Source organism: Crotalus tigris, unplaced genomic scaffold (assembly GCF_016545835.1).
Source record: "Crotalus tigris isolate CLP2741 ecotype Arizona unplaced genomic scaffold, ASM1654583v1 scf7180000024179.210319, whole genome shotgun sequence".
Classification (NCBI taxonomy): domain Eukaryota; kingdom Metazoa; phylum Chordata; class Lepidosauria; order Squamata; family Viperidae; genus Crotalus; species Crotalus tigris.
In genome coordinates, this window is record NW_024100419.1 from 113,389 (window position 1) to 133,200 (window position 19,812).

Consider the following 19,812-nt stretch of genomic DNA (forward strand, 5'->3'; position numbering starts at 1 on the left):
CACTGTCAGAAAATTCCTCCTTAGTTCTAGGTTGCTTCTCTCCTTGATTATTTTCCACCCATTGCTTCTTGTCCTGCCTTCTGGTACTTTGGAGAATAGGTTGACGCCACTCTTCTTTGTGGCAACCCCTGAGATATTGGGGTAGATATTAGATATCCTTCTGCCTCCTGACGGTAGTGCAGCAATTCAGATGCCAGACTATTAAAATGATGTCATGATCTAGCAAATCTCCTATCTGCCACCTCTTCTGCTTCTTGAATTTAAATGCCAATCTGTTCTGGCCTTGTTATAGCAGCCATTATCATAAGGATGCTTTGAGAATGGATGTTATTCTTTGATCTGCTCAAATAACAATGTTTTCCATGATGAGAAATGAGAAACAGAAAATGAGGCATTTGGGGCTGTTAAAGAATAGGAATGATAGGGAGAAAGCAAGGCACCTCCCCACACACACACCATTAACAGGTGAATACAATACTGATTATTGCTATACAAGCTTAGTGCAAACTACTTATATTTTCAAGACAAGGGCAAAAACTACAAATGAGATTTTCTGTCTGTATTTTTCTAACTATCATCTATCTATATCATCTATCTATATCTATCCTTTATATCTGTCAATCATCTCTCCCTTTTTCTTCTCTCTATTTAACTACTATTTATCATCTATCTCTATTGTAACCAAATGTAAATAGGTTCTAACTGCAGCATACTATATACCAGGGGTGTCAAACTCAATTTCACTGAGGGCCACATCAGCATTGCAGTTGCCCTTGGGGGGGGCTGGGTGGGTGTGGCCAGAATGGGTGCAGCCTACTGGGTGGGTGTGGATGGAGTGGGTGTGGCCTACTGGATGGGCGTGGCCAGTTCTACATCATTCGTGTCAAGGGTGCCTGTGGGCAGGAGTGGGACATATCTGAAGGTCTCTGGCAGAAGGGCTTGGGACCAGGGCAAGTGCCAAGGCATGGTCCACCGGGGCAAGTGCCAAGATGGCCACCTAACATTTTGGACATGTGTACAGGAAAACAACAGGAGTCCCAAAAGAAATGCAACATGGTTCAAGCAAGTATCCACCCTGGAGACATTGAGATAACTGAGGTAAACCTATGAAAGCAATCAAAGAGGGTGAAAAACCAGAGTGGTCCTGGATCAGCTGAATTCCACGGATTCTGGCTAAAATCACCAAGAAGTGTGCCTTTGAGACTGGCAGATCAGATGAACAGATTTTTTGGAAGCACTTTGGAAAATGAAGAATGGCTAACACCTGGAAGGACAAAAAGAAGGGAAATGAGCCTTGAAACTACAGACCCATAACCTGTTTTCCAACAACAGGCAAGCTATTTACAGGCATAATTGGGAATTAAATTTATAGCCTTTTAAAAAGAACTAAGTTACTCCCTGTAGGACATAAAGGATGCTGCAAACATTCAAGGAGAATGAAGGACCAGTTGTTGATCGATAAATTGGGTTTGAAGGATTTTTTTTAAAAAAATAAATTTGTTTACGTCATTCAATTCTGTTCCACATAGCTGGCCTGAGAAATGTTCTGAAAGTTTTTGAATTGTCAAAAACATTTAGAAATTTATGAATACTTAAAAGAAGTTTTGGCAAATGAACTTTTGGATGGCAAATGGGGAAGAGCCAGGAGAAATTGAAATTAAATGTGGAATTTTTCAAGATGACTAATTATTACCTTTACATTTTATGCTATCAGTGGTCTCTTTGACAACAATTTTGAACAAGACAAACTGTGGATATGAATTGGCTAAAACAGGAGTACATTTTTTTGCATTTTCCCTGTATGGATGATTTAAAACTATTTGGAAAAATAAAGGTTGAACTGGATTCCTTGATTAAAGGCACAACAGAATTCAGCAAAGATATTGGAGTACAATTTGGCATTGACAAGTGTACAATAGCCATAGCCATAAAGGCAGGCAAAATTGTTGAAGATGATTATTACAGTTTGATAATAAAGATTTGTTAAGGTAATAGTACCAGAAGAATATCTATAAAAGTACAAATATTTGGAAATTTTGGAACCTTCTTATTAAAGAACCAAGTCAAAGAAAGAAGTATTGCCAAATATATTAAATGAGATTGAAAAAAATTGGAATTAAAGCTAAGTGGTGGAAACATCATAAAGGCATTCAATACCTGGGCAGTCCCCATAATATAATATACAGCAGAAATAGCTAACTGGATAGAACTTGATAATTTGGATCAGAAGACAAAAAACTAATGATGATATACCATGCATGCTCTATACCCAAAATGCTGCATCAATCAGAGCTAAAGAGGGTAGAGGACTCCTACAAATGAATCAAAATGTGGATGAAGAAAAGCCTGGCCTGAATGACTACATTAAAAAAAAGTTGAGAATCCTTGCTGAAAGTAATTAATCAAGGAAACATCTATGGAGATTCTCAGTCATCGAGGTCATGGTTATCCCAAAGGTACTTTTTCAGAAGGCAACTGGACTTTGTTTTTCCTTGAAGACATTTTGCTTCTCATCCAAGAAGCTTCTTCAGTTCTGAGGAAAAGAGAAGAAAAGAACTTGAAGAAGCTTCTTGGATGAGAAGTGAAACGTCTTCAAGGAAAAACGAAGTCCACTTGTCTTTTGAAAAAGCACCTTTGGGTCTTTTTGGTCTTGAAAATGGCAAAGATAAAAGATGAATATAGAAAAGAAACAATTGAAACATGATTGTTAACTATAAGAACAAGTCAATGCATGGCCAATACTTGAAGAACATAGAAGGAAAAGAAGATAAAAAAACTCGCACAGTGTTTGTTATGGTCAGGAGTGTTAAAGAAAGAAACTGAAAGCTTTAGCAGCTCAAAGACAAGCTTTGATGACTAATTGCATGAAAGCAAAAAATCATCACATAACAACAGTAAATGTTGCTTTTGGTATGAAAAGGATAAAAAAAATCATTTAATCAATGGCTGCAGGAAAATTTCACAAACTGACTATAAGCAGTATTTTGGCACCTAGTTGTCAAAATTATTAATTAGACTGCAACTTTGTCAGTGTGGATTTGAATGTAGAAAGAACTACTTGGACCATTAAGCTGAGAAGATTTTTTTTTTAAAATAAACGCGTTTAGATTTTATAAGATTTAAAATCCAGACAGGCACCTTGTTCATGACATGCCTGCTATAACAATCATGGAAAAGAAGAAAGTCTGATTCGTTGATGTTGTTATAATGGGTGATGCTAGGAATGTGGAAAAGTGATTGGAAAAAATTGTAATATGCTAGGACTTGCGGATGAACATTGAACACTTATGGAAAAAGAAATTCACTATTATACTAATTGTGATTAGAGCCCTAGCAACATTATCAAAAGGACTTGGAAATTTTGAATTTATTGGACCTAATTTTACAAAAGGATACCCTGCTTGAGACTGCCTATATCCTCAGATGCTATCTACATAATCCTTAGGTCCTTGACTAGATTTGGATGATTAAGTTTGAATATTTGAATGATTAAGTTTTCACCTGTCTTTGTGAATCTGCTTGTAGATTGCCCATACAATAACATACTCTTCCTCTTTATTTTCAGAAAACTTCAACTAAACAATATGAAGACAAGCTAGGTATAAAGTCCCAAACTATTGCCATTAGTAATTTTTTTCTTACCTGTTTGTTTTTCATGCCAGATAATTTTAACAATAACTAGTAAAAAGAAATAGCTTTATACTGCCATCTACTGGTATACTTTCATATCAAAATGTGATCAAAATGTGTGTAATATATAATATGAATTAGAAGTTTGAAAACTTGGGAACATAGTATATTGTTCATGCTTGACAAAAAAAACCAGAAAGACTGTGTTTTGAGTTAAAATGATGACTGTTTGCATGGAAAGGTGTGATATTTTTCTCAGTATGGTATATGAAGGTAAAATTATAGAAAACGTCCTCCAAATTTTACAGTAAAAGCAAAAAAAAATGTTTAAAAATAATAATATAAAAATCCTATGTTTAAATATATAACCCATAGGATTTAAATATAATATCCAGAGGAAGGCTGATAATGTTTATCTGTTTACATGGCAATAAATGTCATTTAGCTCAAGTGGAATTTTCAGGATAAAAATATATCACATTGCATTGTAAAAACTAAGCAATATTGCTTTTTGGGTTTTATTTTTAACTCCAGTCTTAATTTACGATGGGGTTTTAATATTATTTTTCTTCTTCCTTTGACAAGCAGTATGATCTTATCCCAGATTAGCACAAGTATGTATGTTATGGCTCCTATGCTTTTAATTCTGAAGTAGTTTTGCCGGGAAATCATTGTAAAAGCAGATGGCATTGATCATTACTAATTAGCTTTCTAAGAAAAGGGATGCTAATAGAAGGAATGTATATTTGCCTATTGCTAGCTCCATTTGTAGAACTCTATGAGTAAATTCCCACCTAGACATGTAGTTGTGTAAGGAGTTTCCTTATTAACAGATCAAGCCAGAAGCTCTGTGTGGCTGTGTCCATTGAAACCATGCTGGGCGAAGTCCTCTGAAATAGGTGTTTCCCACTGATATTTCTGGGTGCAGAACTTGCAAGGAGCTTTTGGAGACAGATGCCTAAAAAAGGTATATAGAACACATGGGTGCACAAATGCACACAATGCAGCAGTAAGAGAGCACTAGATACGCAATATAGCATCTTTCTCAACTTCTTTTCCCAGTTGTGTTCCAAAGTGTTAGGTTATACATATATTGGAGTGGAATTAGACTGAAATTTACAAAAAAATGGCATGTAGTATCAACACTTTTAAACTGTAACAATATGTATTATTTCTTTATTTTACTTCTTGGACTACTCATGGTTCTTATAGTCAAATTTTCACTAAAGGATTTTTTTTTTTTGCTCTCAAATGTATGAATAGTAGTTATTCCATACATTGAATGTAGTAGAAACTAAGCCCATCAGATATCCTAATAAACTTTGTAATGTGAATTGTATGCTATGAGACTTCCCAAGGGATTTTTTTCATCTCAATGACCATTCTGATTGGAACTGAATAGAGGTATATTGTGGAATTCTTGTTGTTCTCCAAGCTAGCGTACAAAGGTTTCATTACCCAAGTAAGTAGCATCATCAGTACCATCAGAAGGGCATTGTTTGGCTTGTAATCTGACACTGTGTATGTTTATGGATATACATTCTTCTTCCTAATCACTCTTTCCAGATAAAGAGTGTTTCATGGCACTCAGCATGAGTACCAAACCTGAGAAGATATTTTTGAGAGTATGATGGGGCTCAGGTTATCTTCCTGACTTCTTATTTAACAAGAAAACCCTTAGTATGTAAAATTATAATTAACCACCTACTGAGTGTATATTAGTTAAATATTAAAGAATTGGAAGGCACTTTGGAAGTCTTCCAGTTCAATCCCTGGCCCTAGCTCCTTACTTTTCTCTGATAAGTTTGATAGGTTTCCATGCATTACTTCTTGTCTTGCCTTCAGGTGCTTTGAAGAATAGGTTGTTCTCTTCTCTGTGACAGATATTGGAACACTGCTATCTTGTCATCCCTAGTCCTTCTCTTTATTAGACTAGACATACCCAGTTTCTGCAACCATTCATTATATGATTTAACTTCCAATCCTCTAATCAACTTCAACTAGTTCATTAAAATTAAGTTTCACTATAATCCAATTGGATATATCATTTAGACCAGGGGTCTCCAACTCCCGGTCCGTGGACCAGTACAAGGCCGTGGCATGCCAGCAATTAGGCCACACAAACAAGCAAAGCCCCATCCGCGAGATGCAGGCAGAACATAAAACCCCACCCTGTCTGGTCCGTGGAAAAACCTCTCTCCACAGAACTGGTCCCTGCTGCCCAAAAGCTTGGGGACCTCTGATCTAGACTGCGCTACTACAATGTACTATCCACAAAACTATCTGCTGTCAGAAACATCAATTGGAGCAAAATGCAATGCCTTGAGTTTTACTATGTGCCAGCTGCATTGGGGTTGCTGCTTTATATATGCTGCAATTTGAAACATTGATTTTCACCCTTAATTATACTGGAGTCCTACTAATTAGAATACTCTCATGTAATGCATCTGTCTATGTTTTGCAATAATTTTCACAGCCTTGCCTCTACTCCGCAGTTGTGACATATTAGAAGAAGTGTTTGAGTAATGGTGATCCCATTCACTTGCTTTCTTTAAATTTATAAGGATATGAAGTCTGGCTCTTCTTGAATGATTTGCAAAAGATCCCTTCTGTTTTTAATTATCTAAAATTGGTTGGTGATCTCTTGCTGCAACAATGAAAAAGCTGCAACTTAGAAATATTTGCAATACATAAATAAAAATGAACTCTTTCTGGAGAAGAAAAAAAGCAAAACGGATCATATTTGAACTCTCTCTCTCTCTCTCTCTCTCTCTCTCTCTCTCTCTCTCTCTCTCTCTCTCTCTCTCTCTCTCTCTCTATCATTTAACAGTTTTCCTTCTTGTAAAATGCTGATAGACAGAATTGCTATATAACGGTGAAAGTAGTGAATGGCAGGGAGTAATAGGGAAAATGCTCTATAACAAAACAGTGAGAGAAAAGGAATGGAAAGAAAAACTGGACTTAGGATTTTCCCGAGAACTCATCATTCAAAGCAGTCACTCAGGGTTAAAATAAGGATTGCTATTATCATCATAGTTATAAACCCATTTTAGCTAAAATAGAACTCTATTTTCTCTTTAAATGCACCTTGAACTTCCATTATATCTTTCAAACAACCTATTCCACTTTCTGTAAAATACATTCGGGGGCTACGGCATGCATTTGAATTCCATTTAAAATTTTTGGGAAATTATTTTCAGTTTGCTTAAGGATAAAAGCATTTCACTGTCATGTTTTATATTCTACAATTAGTTGCTTAAAACCTGCACTACTAGAAGAAAATGCACTTTTAAAAGAAAAGAAAAGAAAAGAAATGTAGATCCATTCCTCTCCTGATATTTTTCATTTTGTTTTTCTCTTTTTCTAACTTTTGTTGGAAAAGCTCATCATGCCTTTAGGAAAATCAATGTTTTGTCATTAGGCAAACAGTGGAAACCATTTCTGGAGATCCATTTTGAATGTTACTTAAGAAATGACACATGGTTAAATATTTAATTTGTTGATTTTGGATTTTTACTACCAAGTTAGATAATTAAGAGATTTTCCACTCCATGTATCAGAGTAACATACCTGCTGCTACAGAAAAAAAAGAAAGAAAGAAAAAGAACTATAATTGTAGTTGTTCAACATACATGTATCTACAAAGGATCAGGGATAAAGACAAATAATCAGCTTCTTGCATACAAGGTTGTGTGCTTCTCTTAAGAAAGATTATAACATTGGTATAATATAAAGGATTACTTTTGCTTAACAAACTCAGTTTTTCCCAAATCTTATAGGATTACCAGCAAAAGTTTAGAATCTTACGTATATTCAGATACATGGCTTTCAACATGTGTAGTAAGTGTAAATATTTTAATAATAGCAATTGTATTTGAAAATGACAAACAATATTGGATTAGCATACAAGTTTTAAAAAGATAGCGAGAGCAAGAGAGAGCATCTTTAAACTTTGACTAATGCAAACTTCTGTTTTCTGGAGAACGAATTAGAATTGCCAGGAGATATTTGATCCCATTAGGAGCCCTTCAAGTATATGCCTTTCATTTTCAATAAAAAGTCACGCCAAGAAACTTGCTTGTTATTGCACTATTTGTGAGTTTCCATATATCTGTATTTTCTATACATTATGAAATTAAACTGTTAGGAAATGTGCACCAAGCACCAAGCTATTCATGCATGTGAAGTGCATATCTATCTATCTATCTATCTATCTATCTATCTATCTATCTATCTATCTATCTATCTATCTATCTATCTTTGGTTATTTGGGTTTTCTCCCACATAAAATTGGAAGTGTCTTGGCGACGTTTCGATGAAGTCCCATTTGTCATCTTCAGGCTGGTGTTTTCAGCTTTGTGCTTCTAGGAGCTATGTGTGATTGTAGCTGTTTCTTCCTTTTAACTGCCAGTGGGGTATGAACTGATTGGGTGGGAGCTTGGCTGTGTTCTGATTGGGTGGAGGTGTGTTCTGATTGGTTAGGGGCTTGGCTGTGCTCTAATTGGATGGGGGGAGTGTTCTGTTTGGGTGGGGGCTTTGTTGTGCTCAGGTTAGTCTGAGTTGCAGGGGAATTTGAGATGGTGAGCTGCATTGCTGTTGTTTGACTTTGTGTTCGTGATTGGGCCTCATCTTCATGGTGGGTGTCAGTTTGCTTCATGTATGGATTGGAGGGGTTTAAAGTGGCTAATGATGCAGCTGTGGTCTGGCTTCTGGTTTGTGGTCGTGCCTCATCATCGGTGTGGGTTTGGGTTTGCTTTTTGCGTGGATGTGTGGTGATGACAACCTGTGTGGTTTTCGTGACTGTGGGTCTGGTGTCATTCTTTGTGTTAGGGATTCGCTTGTCAATAAGGGCAGGTTTCCAAATGGCTGGTAGGTGGGAGGTATCATCTTGTTTATTCATGCTGTGTGGGCGCTTTTCTATCTCAATGGCTTCTCTGATTATTCTGTTATTAAAGTGTTCAGTTTTGGATAGTTCTGGACCAGAAATATATATATATTTCTGTGTAAGATTGAGAGTATCTTGGCGATGTTTCGACGAGGTCCCACTCATCATCTTCAGGCTGGGGTCTTCGGCTTCATGCTTGTGTGAGCAAAGTATGATCGGAGCTGCCGTCTCTATATAAATGTTGTTGGGGGTGTGTGGAGGGCTGGCTTAGTTGCTGTAGGTGGGTTGGTTGGCTGTGTTGGAGTTATTGTTTGCGGATTGTTTAGCTGTTTTGTAACATCCTGAGTAGCTGAGGTGCTGGCTGTGTGCCCATTAGTCTTTTGTGTTGTAACGACCTGGGTAATGGGCTGTGTGGTAACATCCTGAGATCCAGTGTAGTGATATCCTGAGTTCTGTGTTGCAACATCCTGGATGGTTGGCTGTGTTGTAACATCCTGAGCTTTAGCGTTGTAACCTCCTGAGTTCTGTGATGTGATGTCCAGAGCAGAAGGCTGTGATGTAACATGCCAGGCTTTGGTTTGGCTCCGAGTTTGCCTCCCTCTTCCAGCACCTTAAAGCTACAGGACATGAAATTGATTTTGAAGGAACCAAACTAATCTCCAAAACTGAACACCACAACAAGAGAATAATTATGGAAGCCATCGAAATAGAGAAACACTCCCACAACATGAATAAACATGACGATACCTCCTGCCTACCAGACATCTGGAAACTAGCCCTAATCAACAAACGAATCCTAGCCACGAAAACTGACTCCGGACCCAGAACAATACAGTACGCCACCACCATTCACCCTCACCAGACCCAAACCCAAGCCCAAACCCATCCCTCAGACAAAATGCAACCACCATCCAGAAGCCAAACCACGATGACATCACCAACTGCTGCACCTCCCTCTGACCCCCACACAAAGCAAACGGACACACACCATGAACACAGAGCTAGACCGCAAACTTGGTCTATATTCAGATTTCTTTTTTGCTGACAAGAGTTAAAGATTTAAATGGGAGACTAGTATAGCTAATTCGGACTCATTTGTCTTCATCAGCTAGCCACACTCCCTTATGGGATTCAAACCTGGGCAATCTACATGCTAGGCAGTTATACTAACCACCAGGCCACAGGCTCTCCTCCCCTCTTTGTCAGCCGAGTCAAGGGAGTATATACAGAGAGCATATAGATTGCCCCATCATCCAGATGCATACGAAGAAAGCGATGGGCAAAAGGAAAGAGGGGGGAACAGCAGCCCTAGAAATTAGTGGTGCAATGACAGACAGCGGGGGGGGTGCACAAGGAAGGGGATTGGAGAAAAGAAAGTTGATAAGGGAATTGCAGCTTTAAAAACCATCAAGGGAACAGCGAATACGTGCCTTTCAAGAATGAAACAATCAGAGACACCAGATGGACCGATGACTAGGTCCAAAAGTCGTGCGCAAAACCGGCCGGTGTTATAAAAGGAAACTCATATTGATGATGTTGGCAGTGCTAGCCGACGAAAGCTCAGCATTTTTATTAAACAAATCCTAGTTTGATATTATTCTGGTGTTCGTATTTATTTGTTTTTACTACATGGCATTACCCAGGATTCAAATTTTTAATGTAATTATATATATATACACACACACACACACACACACACACACACACACACATATACCGTATATGCCGGCGTATAAGGCGATTTCCACAAGCGTTAAAATCAGCGCCAAAGACGGGGGTCGTCTTATACGCCGGGTCGTCTTATACGCCAGAAATACTGCCGGGTCGCCTTGTACGCTGGCATATACTGTATATATATATATATATATATATATATATATATATATATATATATGTATGTATATATATATATATATATATATATATATATACATACACACACATACACACACACACACACACACACACATATGCACTTCGGGGAGAGAGAGAGAGAGAGAGAGAGAGAAGCACACAGTCATATGGAAATGATGGTTGTCATCCACTCAACTTCTTACCTATTTGACTTACAATAATTGTTTTTTTAAATCCTACTAAAATGCTATTTTATGTAACAGGGTTGTTTCAATAAAAGCTATTTTGTGTGCAGCTGGTAATGGACAAAAGTAGCTTACTTAAACACACACAAAAAGAGCTCTCTTGCATTCTTGTAGAAATTCTCTTAGTCAGCCAGAATTGGCTGCTTTCTGACATAATTCAAATAGTATGCTTGAAAAGTCATTATTTAGTGCAAGAATGTACAGAGTAGAAGTTAAAAAAATGCTTACACTTTCCATTTGCTCCTCGCATTTCTGCAGAAAAGATTTTGCTTTAAATGGCTTTTCTTCCTGTGTAGGTAATGAAGAGTCTACTTTTACATTAGCTCTACAAATAGGAAGCCCATGGACTCTCTCACTTTCTTGTTTCCAGTCAGTCATGTAGCACAATGCCAAATAAGTTCTCACCCTCGCCCACTGTTGCCTTTATATGTGCCACAGCAGTGTTTTAAAACAAAAGTTTGGATTGGACTAAACACAGGCCCAGTCTTGCTCCATCAAAAACCTTGATGTAATCACTCAGATGTTGATGCAGGAATGGGCCATTTCCCCCATCTTCTTTCTGCAAAGAGAGTTGGCTTCAGTAAACATACCTCAGTTTCTACTAACAACTACATCAAGTCCTTTGTGGTTAAGGGAATCCTTTGAAATAGGACATGAATCCAGTATCTGATTTATTGCCAGTAAGCACGACAGATAAATGGAATTCAGAGCTCATGATGTGATGACAGTTAGTGGCTTAGATGATTTGAAAGGAGACTTAGATAAATGCATGAGTAATTGATCTCACAAAGCACTCATAGTTGTCTTATCACTGTCTCCTCTTTATGAGGTTTCCAGATCGATCTTTTCGGCTATTGAATGAAAGCATTTGAAACCACGCTGATATGTCCCCAAAAGCCTACTTTGTACTGAACAGTACTATTTTGTATAGCTTTGCATGCACATTTAGTTAAGAAACTGGAATGTGGTTGATTTATAAACATTGCACAATTATGATTGTATTACAGATTATTACGATTTAATCCCTTAAGTATATTGAGTGATTAATAAAATCTCTTCTACTAGATGTTGTGCATCCTCCCAATTCCTGGCTTATTATACTCATTTTCCCTCCCAAGACTGAGTTGGCCTTCAAATGGTATTTTTCATTCTTTCTTGTGCAGACACATTCTTGCATTCAATAACCGTGGAAATCAACAGCTTCTTTTGTTTGATTTTTCTTCCACACATTCTCCTTCAGATAGAAGTAGAGTGCTACCCTAGCCAGAGAGCAAATTGGATCCTAAAACCAGAATGATAGCTTACAGTTGGTATTTGTCTCCAAGGAACTTCGGAATAGCAGAAGCACAATGAGAAAGGAGAATGAATGGCTCCTGGAGAATTTTGAAGAACATCATGTCTAAAAGTGTTGATTGGGGCCTGAGCTACAGATAGAATGAAGCAGATGAAGAAAAGAATATGTCACCTTCTGTATATCTTAGGTCTTCAAAAAGTCTCATTTTATCCTGTAACATTTTTTCTCTCCCACTATCTCTTCTATCTCTGTATAATTTGCTTGTCTCTGAATTCTCATTACATATTCACTTTAAATTATGGCGAAAATGGCAGCCATGCAGGTAAGCTCCTTGCAGTTGCAGAAGCAAGAGGAAAGGGAAGCTTCATCTCAATATGTGTAGTCCTCAATTTACAACCATTCTTTAGTGACCGTTCAAAGTTATAACAGCACTGAAAAAGGTGACTTAAGACCTTTTTTCCACATGACTGTGGCAGCACTCCCCCATGGTCATGTGATCAAAATTCAAATGCCTGACAATTGGTTCATATTTATGATGGTTGCAGCATCCTGGAGTCATGTGATCATCAGCTTTTGTGACCTTCTGACAATCAAATTCAGTGGGGAAGCCAGATTCACTTAACCACTGAGTTATTAACAATTGCAGTGATTCACTTAACAACTGTGACAAGAAAGGTAGTGCAACTGGGGCAAAACTCAGCTGACTTGCTTAGCAGTGGAAATTTTGGGCTCAATGGTGCTTGTAAGTCAAGGACTACCTGTAAATGATCTCCCTGCTTCCAGCCATAATGCACCATAAAACCTTGGAGGAAAGGAAAGGAAAGGAAAAACAAACATATTTAAGCAAAGAAACATATTTAAATTTACAATCTGAGTCTGAATGGAAACTAGACAAGACATGAGTCACTGGGTCATCCTTTCAGAGTTATTTCCTTACCAGATTCCTCAATGCCTTCAGCAATGGCAGAACTTCTATTGTACTGCCTACACCAGTAAAGTTCTTAAAAATTTAGTGAGATAGTATCTGCCTTTATTTTAGGGAGATGTATCTGCCTTAAAAATAGCCTATGTTGAACTGTATAGCATAGTCAAATATCAGGAGTTGACCATAGAAAATGTTTTATAACATTTTGTATTATGTCACACAATGTTCTATAAAACCTGTGAAGCTCTAATATCCTCACTTTGTTTTAATATGTTTTTTATTCATATATTGATCAACTTTTAGTGAGTCTAGTATGGAGTGGGTTTGTGTATCCCATCCGTAATGCCCTCAGAAGGCTAACACACATCACCTGTTCATGCAGAACGATCGTTTTACCCTCTATTTATACCTCTCTATACTTGAACAAAATGTTGAACTTAACTTCTGACCTTTGCAGACTTACACTTGTGTAGAAGGGAGCAATATCTAGTTGGGAGTTACATCAGCTACAATCTGACCTATTAGAAAGAATAAACAATATTAGGAAGCTCAAAGCTGAAGTAGATTAATGAGGCCGCTTATTGAGAAGGACCTACCAAACAGCAGAAGTGTTTAGTTAACAAATACCAATACATCAGTTTTCAATTTCTTTAATTGCAGTATTCATGTCCATTAAAATAACTATTAAAATTAGAATAGTAAACAGTTATTAGGCCAGCCAAGTATATTCCCCGTGCAGTGAATGTAAAAGGCTCCTGCAGTTCTTATTTGGACCTAATTGTGAGATAACTACAGATTTATAATTAAATTTCTGAAGGTCAGCATCAAAGTTCATAAAAGTAAATGTTTAAATCAAAGCTTACAATTAACTTAATTCTAATGTCAACGATCCTACCGTACTCCTTATTGTATTATTTATGTTTTAGCTGATTTTTAATTTATTGTGAAACACTTGTTTCTTAGCGTAGGATATTTGTTGCTTAGCCAGTTTAAAATTGTCATATGTAAACTAAAAAAATAAATAAATTATTTTCTTACCCATTAATTTCCATAAATTTGTCCAAATTTCAGAAAACAAAAAGCTAAACTCTGTAAAAAAAATACGAGAAAATGTAACACTTGTTCTCCAGCATGTAGAGGAATGTAGACTCCAAGGATGGGTTGATTTAGTCTTCTAGCCCAATCAGACCAAACAATCAAAGTTGCCACGCCTCTGCAGGGTCTGACCATGCCCCAGTTTTCGTTTGGTCTCAGCCCTGAAGAGACATGAGAATTTGGCTCCTAATTTAGATTCAGAAAGGTAGTTATTGCCATTCGTGGTTTCTCTATCCTTTTTTTCCTTCTTTGGGGGGGGATTGGTTCAGCTCTGAGCTCAGTGCTGCACCATTTCTTCTCTCTTAATCAATTCCCTTCTCCGTGAGTTTTTCAGAGACAGACAGCTGATCGTAGATTGCTGCTTCCTCATTATAATCCACCTCCCCCACCCCCTCCCAAGATCTTCGCTGTGAATGCAAAGCTTTAAACTACTAATTTTCAGCTGAAAACTGAAATCACCTTCTTAGGTTTATTACCAATTCAAACAACCTGCGGGTGCCATTTTGAGCCTCTAGAAGGCTCGATCTTCACACTACTCAAGTACTTCCTTGTTACTGTTGATTGTCAGCTGTAAATTATCCAAAAAAAAAAAAACAAAAACAGCAGGTGAACTGTTTGACTAAAAGAGCTTATTACCAGATTACTTGCAGGAGAGGATCTTTTCTCTCAGCTTGTTTCATCTCTCATCAGATCGTCCCGGCCGCCATTTTGGGCTCCACCCGATCATACACATTAAATTGACTGCTTTGTCCTAATTACAGCCTTTTCAGTCACGAAGTAACTTACTTATTTGGTGATTCTCCCTAAGTGGTGGGGGGGGAATAGGAGTTCTAATTACATTCCTTTAGATCTTCATTCAGCTGCTTAATAGGCAAAGACATAGGGAAAATACCTTGAGTCTCTCACTCCATTTTATCTGGTAATATTCCAGACTGTGACTTACCAGTACCTTTTAAATATCCAGTGCCAACAGATTGGACGGCTGCTTGCCTTGCCTGTTTTCCGCTGTCTGCATAGTGGTCGGCACTTACTGTCCTAGCCGTCACTAAGTGAGACACGAGGGTCAAAAAAAATAAGATAAAAAATAAATTAAAAAAATCAATTAAAATAAAACAGAATTAAATTAAACAAGATATATATCTATATTCATATATAGACTTATCTTTAATTGATACTTTTTTGGCCAAATTGTGTCTATTACAGTGGGCCTGAAAAATTGAATGGGGAGGACAGCCCCTGAGCGTAGTGCGGCTTATATCGCGTAGTGACTCCATGCTTAACGGCGGGCCGGACCTCACAGACCCTCGTGCAGGCCTGTACCACCCAGGTGGGCCGTGGCCTTCCTTTCTCCTGCAGACCAAGGGCCGATCCAGGGATCTCCTGGTGAAAATCTGCCCTTTCTTCTCCTGCAGAACAGGACTGATCCAGGGATCTCCTGGTGACAACCTGTCTTTTCTTCTACTGCAGTACAGGCCAGATCCAGGGATCTCCTGGTGAACACCTGTTGTTTATTTCCTATTGTTTATTTCAATATGGCGGATAACACCGTTTCACAGGCTTCCACCTCCAGTGGAAATATAAAACGCAAGCCATCCAGTCTGGATACACCTGCAAAAGCTAAGGCCAAGGTCAAACGGACCTCTAAGGCCGATGACAAGCAAGCAGATAGCAGACATAGGGCGCTGGAGCGACAGTTCTCCAAAGCCCAGCGGCAGACAGGAGAGACGCAGCTTATCCCCTCACCTCCTCTTGCATCCACATCAGGGGAGCATCGACCTTCCCCTTTTACACAGGCTTGGTCTCCTGAGCAGACCCTGGACCAGGGTTCCTTGCTGGGATATGAACGGGACCATCTGTCCCTCTTTGACCGAGAATTGAGATTACAGGTCCAAGATTCAATTCCAGCTGCTGAGCCAGGACCTTCCTCAGTGTCTTGTGGATCTCAGTGGGAGGTTACTACAGTCGTCCCTCCCCCAATTCCTTCAGCATCTTTCACGCCGACGGCGACGGGTCTTTGGGGCCCCGAACATCCTTCATTTACTGTCCAGCTCCAAGCCATGATCTCACAGGTGGTGGCTCAGGCAATGGCGGCTTCAGGGAGGGCCATTCCAGTCCAAGGACCGTCAACCCCCCCTACGCCCATGGAAACTAGGCATCCCAGGGAGTATGTCATCTCAGATCACGGTTCTCCACCTCAATCTGAAGGGAGCGAGATATTGGATTTTTCCGCTCAGATTCTGGAAGAAGGCACGTGGTCAGACGGGGAAGACATTCAGGCGGAGGCCACTCCTATGGTAGGGGTGTTTAATCCAAATTCCTTCTATCCTCTTTTACAAAAGGCCTATGTCACCGGAAAAATTGAACCCGTGAAACCACAGACGACCAATCAGGACTCTGGACAGAGTTCTGACCCACTGTTTCTGGAACCGGTCAAGAAGAACCTACAGATACCTTGCCCCCCTATGTTTCTCAAATCCATTCAGGATCAGTGGGGATCTCCTGGAAGTTTCTCTGCTCTTGGGGGATTAGATCGTAAGCTCTTAGATACGGTCCCTTCCCTCAACGATGTCCTCGAAGTTCCGAGTGTAGACGAGGCTCTCGCCCCCATACTGTCAGACACCAAAATCCCAGGAGATATGTCGGAGGCCCTTAAGGCTGAGGACAAGAAGTCTGAGATTTCCCTCAAAAGGACCCATCAGGCATCAGCTTGGGCTATAAGAGCCTCAACATCTAACTCCTTTTTCGCTAGAATTGCATTAATCTGGCTCAGGGAATTACAGGCCAGATTATCCCCAGATGAGGTAAGGGTTCACCAGGATGTCACTAAACTAAGGGCCGCACTGGAATACATGGCAGATGTGTCTCTGCAGTCGGCCAAATATTCGGCTCGGGCCATAGCTTTAGTTCTGGCTAAAAAATTGGAAGGCCGATACCAGGCACAAATGGAGAGTAGCTGCGGCACCATATCAAAAAGGTCGCCTTTTTGGAGAGGCTCTCATTCCTTACCTGACTAAAAACAAAGAAAAGTTGAAAGTACTAGCTCATGTTGTCAAAAAAACGGGCAGACATTTTTCTCCATACAACCAGCGTCCGTCATTCAAGTCTGGCTCAGACCGAACTACATGGAGCGGGTATCGGCCCTTTCAAGCAGGGCCGGACCGCTCATCGGACCGGTCCGGCTACAGAGACAAGCCAAAGCCACAATTCCAGGCTAAGAGGCCCCTGCCTGGCAGAGGAGCTCGTCCTTTCCGAAAGTCAAAGTGACTTGAGGTGGATTCCTCCCATTGGCGGAAGACTGGCACTATATTTCCACAAATGGGAAACTACCACCACGGACAATTGGATTCTAACCACTATCAGAGACGGACTGTCTCTGGAGTTCCTCACACTCCCCCCTCGGCGCTTCATCTCCTGCCCCCTATCCAGAAGTCCCGTGAAACAAGGTCTCATGGAGGAGGCCATTTGTCATCTGTTAAGCATAGAGGCAATAGAGCGGGTACCCCCAGATCAATGGGGACTGGGTTTCTACTCCATCCTGTTGGTGGTACCAAAACTCTCAGGAGGATGGAGGGCGATCCTAGACCTCAAGGCTCTAAATCGGTACCTAATTTACCAAAAATTCAAGATGCAAACTCTTCATTCTATTCTGGGCAGTATTCGGCCGGGGGATTTTCTTACATCCATAGATCTGACAGAAGCTTACCTGCACATTCCCATACATCCAAATCACAGGCGTTTCCTCAGATTCAGGTATTCCAACCATCACTATCAGTACAGGGCCCTTCCATTCGGCCTATCATCAGCTCCAAGGGTTTTCACCAAAATCCTGGCGGTTCTCGCTGCACAGCTCAGGTTGGTACCAGTCCGCGTTCAGTGCTACTTGGACGATATCCTAATCCAATCGTCCTCGGCACTGAATGCCCGTTCAGACGTGGCACTGACGATCAAGACACTCCAGGATCATGGATTTATGATCAACTTCCCAAAGAGCCATCTGATCCCAACAAACCGTTTGCTCCACCTAGGCACAATAATAGACACCAGCCAGTGCCGAGTTTTCCTGTCTCAGGAGCGTCAGCTCAGCATACGTACGATGGTCACCAGGGTGCGCAAGGAGAAACATGTAACCCTGCTCCTACTGTCACAGCTGTTAGGGAAACTGATCTCATGTATTGCCATAGTGCCTTGGGCCAGGCTTCATACGAGACAACTACAGTGGTTTCTACTCCCTTACCAGAAACGGGGTGTAGCATGTTTTCCACAGAGGGTGCGAGTCCCACCACAGACACTCACATCCCTCATCTGGTGGTTATCCCAGCACTGTCCAAAGGATCCCTGTTCAGAGAACCGACTCGGGTAACCTTGACCACAGACACCAGTCTGTTTGGATGGGGGGCACATCTGTAATCCCAATTTGCCCAGGGACAGTGGTCTCAACGGGATCTCAAGAAAAATATCAATTGGTTAGAGCTCAGAGCCATACACCTAGCACTTCGCCATTTCCACAAGAAGTTGGCAGGCCGCCCCGTGCTGGTTCTGACAGACAACATGGCGGCAAAGGCCCATGTCAACAGGCAGGGTGGCACTCGATCGCGGATTCTAATGTCCGAGGCCCAGTGTCTGGGGTCATGGGTGGAACAGAATCTGTTGTCCCTAAAGGCGACACACATTTCAGCGGTGGAAAACGACCAGGCAGATTTTCTGAGTCGATCTACGATAGATCATTCAGAGTGGCGTCTACATCCCCATCTCTTTCGGGAGATAACTCACCATTTCGGTTGGCCCAAAGTTGACCTGTTTGCATCCCCGAAGAACACCCAGCTTCCCCGGTTTCTATCTCGGTACCCATCCCAGGGTTCGGAAGGAGCAGATGCCCTCCACAGCCCTTGGCCGGCGGGCCTTCTATATGCATTTCCACCCCTTCCCTTAATCCTGGCCGTCATCAGGAAGCTGTTACAGGAACAGGCGGAGCTAATCCTTGTAGCCCCGTATTGGCCAAGGCGTCCATGGTTCGCGGATCTCGTGAACCTCGCCATAGCCCCCCCCCTTGGCAAATCCCTCCAGAGAGGATAATTCTAACACAGGGGGCCATATGCCATCTAGACCCACAGTGGCTACAACTAGCCGTCTGGCACCTGAGCGCCAGTTCCTGATGTGCGGATCTTACTCTTCAAGGGTGATAGCTATGATCCAAGTTTCCAGACGGCCAGCGGCGAACCGAATCTATGATGCCACTTGGAAGAACTTCTGTGACTGGTGTACCTGTAAGGGTTTGTCTATCTTTTCTGTCACTATTCCAGTGATTCTTGAATACCTCATGGATGGAGTGGATAAAGGCTTAGCGCCCAACACCTTGCGTAGACATGTGGCCGCTCTTTCCACGGTGTTCACCTGTGCCAACGCCACTCCATTGTCCCATCATCCCAGGGTCCAATCCTTTATGAAAGGAGTCTCCAACACCAGACCTCCGGTAGTACCCAGGTATCCATCTTGGGAACTACCTCGTGTTCTGCTGGCACTCACTAGGTCTCCCTTTGAATCTATAAGGTGTTGTCCTCTTTACATTTTGTCCCACAAGGTGGCTTTCCTAGTAGCCATCACGTCAGCGAGATGCGTGTCAGAGCTGGCTGCTCTTTCAGTTAGGGAAGACCTGTGTACCTTCTATCAGGACAGAGTGGTGCTGAGGTTAGATCCCTCATTCATTCCCAAGGTGAATACCCTGTTTCACAGGGCTCAGGACATTGTACTACCAAACTTTTGTCCCAATCCTTCTCACACACTAGAAAAGCAGTGGCATTACCTAGATGTACATAGGGCATTACGTCATTACATTAAGAGGACAGCTTCCTTTCGCAAATCGGAGGCATTGTTTGTCTCTTTCCAC

General features: G+C 40.7%; 1 protein-coding gene across 3 annotated transcripts in view; it reads right to left on the reverse strand.

Moving 5' to 3' along the window:
* The window catches only part of LOC120299045 (transcription factor 15-like), a 57,764-nt gene that overhangs the window by 25,721 nt on the left and 12,231 nt on the right, over window positions 1-19,812 (reverse strand). Inside the window, exons 4-6 of one of the 3 annotated variants that reach the window (XM_039323439.1) lie at window positions 13,297-13,351; window positions 11,920-12,038; window positions 10,843-11,173 (exon numbers count right to left, since the gene is read on the reverse strand). The exons of 1 other annotated variant lie outside the window; for it this stretch is intronic. The gene's annotated coding sequence lies outside the window, so the exon portion shown is untranslated. Of the gene's footprint in view, window positions 1-10,541; window positions 11,174-11,919; window positions 12,039-13,296; window positions 13,352-19,812 lie in introns of those variants that run through there. One more of the 3 variants, XM_039323438.1, reaches the window with a different exon arrangement.